Source organism: Cibotium barometz, chromosome 7 (assembly GCF_041138505.1).
Source record: "Cibotium barometz isolate CiBa-2024 chromosome 7, ASM4113850v1, whole genome shotgun sequence".
Lineage (NCBI taxonomy): Eukaryota > Viridiplantae > Streptophyta > Polypodiopsida > Cyatheales > Cibotiaceae > Cibotium > Cibotium barometz.
Genome location: NC_141052.1, coordinates 2,161,343 through 2,166,807, shown reverse-complemented (window position 1 = coordinate 2,166,807; position 5,465 = coordinate 2,161,343). Strand labels below are relative to the sequence as shown.

The window sequence follows — 5,465 nt, the reverse complement described above, 5'->3', positions numbered from 1 at the left end:
TCAAACTTAAGCTTGAGCCTAAGCAAGGCTCAAACTTAAGCTTGAGCCTTATTCCCTTCTTTCATCCTTCCTGATTCCCCTCAATAACTCAAGCCTCCACTTTCTTGGAGGCTCAAGCCCAAGTTTGAGCCTCTTCAAGTACACTCAAGCAAGCATGCGTTCAAGAGACTCAAACTTGAGTTTGAGACTCCACTTTCTTGCATCATTCCTCATGCCCTCAAGCAAGGCTTAAACTTAATGCCCTCAAGCAAGGCTCAAACTTAAGTTTGAGTCTCTTGAACGCATGCTTGCTTGAGTGTACTTGAAGAGGCTCAAACTTGGGCTTGAGCCTCCAAGAAAGTGGAGGCTTGAGTTTGAATATTTCTTGAGGGGATGAGGAAGGATGGAAGAAGGGAATAAGGCTCAAGCTTAAGTTTGAGCCTTGCTTGAGAGTTTGAGGAAGGAGGAGGAGGGAAAGGGAGAGTCTGATTAATCCCATAAACGAAAATAGGTGAGTTTTAAGAAGGGTATATAACTAAAACTAAAACTAGTCTATATCAAAAGACTTGGGACCTGGGCCTGGGCTTGGGCAACAAAACCAAAACAACCTTCTGCCGCTCGGTAGATTGAAGCTCCTCCTCCTCTCGTTGGCCCTCTCCCTCCTCTACACGCTTGGCTTTGGCGTTAGCGTGTGGGCGCCCTGCCTCTCCTACCAAAGGCGGCAGGCGCAACCTTGCCACCTACACAAGGCGGCCTTGCCTAGGCCGTCTCCTCTCTACACAGGTGGCGCCTCGTGCCGCCTCCTCTCTACACAACCCAAAGGCGCCCTTGCCTAGGCCGCCTCCTCTCTACACAGGCGCCGCCTCTTCCCCACACCCTCTCGGTTTTCTGCTGCGCAAGGCGTCTGCGTCTCCTCTCCTCGTTTTCGTGCTGCGCTCTTCCTCCCCCTCAAAATTTGAAATTCAAATTTCAAACTTAGTCCTTGTTCAACCGGCGGACAGTTCCGACGGACAGTTGACCCGACTAACTTAAAAATTAACCCTAAACCGACCCGTATACTTTTGCGACTTAACAGAGGCGAGACTACGGCGCTCAGATCTCAGAGTTGTGCGAGAAAACCTGCGCGCTCACAGCTTGAGGAACCTGCACGCTCCGAACTTCAAGCTTTGGGAGTACACCTGCGTGCTTCAAACGGCCAGAGTAGACGTGGGCACATAGAACTTCAGGGGCGCCTTCCGTCCTTCTGTGTTCTGGTATGCTCTCTCTTTCTAGCGCTGTCTGTTCTGTGTTTGTTGGGCGCCATCGTTGTGTGTTTCTTTGTCTATGATGGTTTTTGTGTGTCAATTAGCAGCAAGGTTATATATATGTGAAAGATTTTTTCTCCCGCAGTTATGGCAGGCCCACCCGGTCAAGGACCGAATTGGGCCATTGTGACTCAAGTCTCCAATAGCTTGAATCAAAATGTCCAAGCGATCACGCAAGAGTTACAACAGATCCAGAATGTTGGCAACATCAATATTGCTAATCAAATAGCTCTACTCAGGCAAGATATGAATGGTCGTTTTGATGCAATAGACGATCGTCTTGATGTTATGGAAATAACTCTTGATGAGATGGAGGATCGAAGTGCTGAACGTGAAGAGCAATAACAGCTGTCCAGCTTTAAAATAAGAGTTACAAACGCTTCCCCGGTTTGCAGCCAAGCGCGAGCTGCAATACCCAATAGCCCAGGCTCCCCATAGTCATACATGTACTGAATGGTTGCAGCTAATATCAGTGTATATAGAGCTGATGCCAACCTACACTCCAGCGCTTTTCTTTCCTCAATATCATTCCCCTTGCTAAAATCACTAGCACAAACATTGTACGAAGATGATAACGTCGTGTAAACATCTAGGCATAGATGATGCATTAGCTGGAAATCTACGTGCACTTCATGTGTCTCACGCGCCCCAGCATACAAACCATGTTGTATGACCGATATCTCACCATTACCGTTGACTAATTTTAACCTTGTTGCTTGTTCGGACAGTGTGTGTCCACCTAGCCAACTTTGGTAAACCTCATGAAGAACCCTTATAAGAGTGTTTTCCATGATCTTGCAGCAGGATGAAGGATTGTCAGCTTCAAGGAACTCATCTATGCCACGCTGCACCTCCAAGTGAAACCAATCTTCCGTTGTAAGAATGCCTGATCAAAAGTAGTTTGAGGTAAAATTCCTAAACGGTCATAAAAACTCTTAAAAATGATTAAAGAGTGTCCTTCCAATACTTTTTCCAGCTACGACACAGGTGCATTTCCCATTTTGTGATCAGGACCTAGGCTTACAACAAAAGCTTTGTATTGAAAGCCTTGAAGCTTACCTGGATAGCATTTGTTCTGGAGGATTGCATCTACATTATTTGTGGAGTTCACATCACACCTCTCACACATGCAGTTAAAACGGTACTTCATCCACAGTTCCTGCCTCCTTGTGCTCTACAAAGACATCAGTTGTAAGTCACCGAATGATGTACTCTTGATCTCCGTCATCAAGGAAAAAGGCAATAAAACTAAGCTAACCACATAGGCAAGATCTCATCTGCAACAAAAAACTACCAATATAAATACGCCTCTCACAAGACCATTGTTTGTCTCAAAACCTACCTTTGGCTGAAGCAAATCCACATAAGATATGCAAACCGGCTCTTGCTCCTTGATATTCCTAATCGAAAGTAAGCAAACACGGGGGCCATAGTGTCTAAGCCCTGGCACAAGGTCATACAACTTATCAAACATGAACCAACAAATCCAATGTTTTGGTCTGAATTGAAAAAAAACTGCTCCTTGCCTTCGTAATCACCTCCCTCAAGCGACAGAAAACAGCATGATTTCAGCCCCCACGCCTCCTCCAAGGCTTTGACATCCCTATCAGGAACAAGAGGAACATTGACTGGGCCCTTGACAGTGGTTGGACCACCTATAACAAAACTGTAAAAAGCATTGGGCCTGCACAGCTGTGGTTTATCCAAGAAAGATAAGGGCCATATACTGCAGTGCCAAGATCATCCAGCCGTGCATGTGAATGCCCCACTAAGCACCATGTCTCCACTTGGATACGCACTCCATTAGTGAAAACCTGACAAATAACCTCCTCCAAAAGCAGTAACTCCTCAGCTCGGGTCATGGATGACACCACAGAAGAAGTAGCTGCATTTGCATGTACAGCTTCACATGCACTACCTTGCCCACCCCTTATTTTTTTGTTTGCATAATTGTGAATATTGATGTTTAAATCTACCGTTTCCTGCATACCTATAAGCCCGTTTATTACCATGTGTGCATCCTCCTGTCTAGGAACATCTCTACATGTGTACACAGTGGAATCAAGATGTCGGCCTGTTTCATGGTTACTCCAACTTTTAATAATGGCAAAACTAGTTGTTGTTGTACATACATCTGTGGGTGCATTTGCACATTCCTGTGCATTAGACAATGAACGATGCCCTCTACCTGGGATGCATGAATCTGTAAGTTCATCAGCCTCCTCCATAATCTCATTGCACTTGTTGGAGGTGTAGCACATACTCGGTTCAAACGACCTTGCTCGGTGCATAAGCAGAGCAGCTGCATGTAATTCACTAGCAATTGACATCTGCTCCTCTTCCAGCTCAGGGCACCTCTCAACCTCATCTGAAGGAGTGGGTTGCAGAAGAGTGGAACGATTGCTAAGCAAGCCACCCAATCGTGGGGTTTCATCATCTCTGAGGTGGCTGCCTGAAGCTGCTAAAAAATGGGTAACATTGCCACAAGCTTCATGATGCGCAAGAAGGCGCAGGGCAGCATGGAGGTCGCAGGTACCCTCAAGAGAAGGGAAAGTGAATGGGCTGTGTACAGTGGAGCTCTCATCCCCCAAAGACCTGAGAAAGAGAAGGCTGCATTCGCCAGAGAGAGTATGCGCAGAGAAGTCGAGATCCCTACAAGCACGAGAGCAATAGGCGACTGCGCCGTGGCAGGAGCCCTGACAAGGGAAGCGTGAAGAAGGGTTGTGGGCCACAAAGCAGGCGGCACAGTTGGAAGTGAGCAGCACATCAGAGAGAGCAGCAGCCCATGGCGCAACCCCTTCCGCTTCTTTCTCCTGCCCATACAACGATTCTCCTTCTTTCACCAGGCCCGACTTGAATTGCAGACCCACCATGCTACACAAGACCACCTGCCAATTCCTCAAGAGCTATCTTTTTTTTGTTTTTTTGTTTTTTTGAAGAAAGTAGAATTTGAATTAACAAAGAAAGAAAAAAGCTACATCTCCCTTAGTGCGGGGAAGGGAGACCCCATCCTGAGATTACATTAGATGTGGCCCCGTACAAAGCTCCGTTTCTCTGGCTCACAGAGGGCTTCTGCAAACAATGACACTACTTTGGCCTCTGCATTGAAAGCTGCAATTGTGCGGATGTTTGAGACTGCATCTCCAGCTATCATGCTTGAGGGTGCATGCGCCTCATTCAGATCCCCACCAAACCCCTGCATGCATAGTTGCTGGACACATGCAAACAAGTTGAAATCAAAAAAACCAACATATCATTGTTCAGAGTAATATAATTCATGCGAGCAGCCCAGACCTGGCCAAAGGAGTCAGCCACAAGGAAGGGGAAGGTGGCGAGCAAGACTAAAGCGAGGCGCCACCCTAGGACAACGAGGCTGTGACAAATGCAGTGGTATTCTGCAGGAGGAGTGACACCCTGTTCTCAATGATAGCTGCGTGCACGTGGGTAGCATCTGTTGCTAGCCGAGCAGCCAGCCACTTGCTATTGTTCTCGTCTACGTCGAACCAACCCACCTCCTTTTGAATCCTTGCTGCACCCACATACATACAAAACCATATTAGATGAATAGTTCATTCTGGCTCAACACAAACCTATGGAAATATTAGAAAGGAACTTTGTGAAGGTGTAGGCCAAATGTCGTGGTAGTGAGACAGCACATCCTTAAGCATCTAGATTGAAGTTGAAGGCTGCCAGCTAGGATGCTAATGGCTCAAGATGCCTTAGAACAAGGCTGCCATTGCAGCTCTGCCTAAAAGGTAGGGATGCAAGTCTGAATAGACATGACACCAATGTGGTCTCTGGTTGTCCACTGCCAGTTATAAATAAGCCATTCCCACAATAGAATTGAGATTGAAGTTGAAGGCTGCCAACTAAGATGCTAATGGCTCTGAGTCTACATACCATAGAACAAGGCTGGCATGCAGACTAATAGCTTTGCCTACAAGGTAGATATCCTGTACAACCCTCTCAGATGCAATAAATCCAGAAAATGGTGGTGTTTAGAAACACCGTTTGAAGTCGATAATATGTGTCAATATGAGCGCTCCCGTCTCACCCCTGCAAGAATCAAAACCAAGTTATTAAAGAGAGAGAGAGAGAGAGAGAGAGAGAGAGAGAGAGAGAGAGAGAGAGAGACGTACAAGATAAACCCCCAAGAATCTTGCAAGCCTCTGCCTCCGCTGT

General features: G+C 46.6%; 1 pseudogene; it reads right to left on the bottom strand.

Annotated features, from left to right (window-relative positions):
* Positions 1-1,422: 1,422 nt before the first annotated feature.
* LOC147636576 (uncharacterized) lies at positions 1,423-4,156 on the bottom strand (annotated as a pseudogene).
* Positions 4,157-5,465: the final 1,309 nt, after the last annotated feature.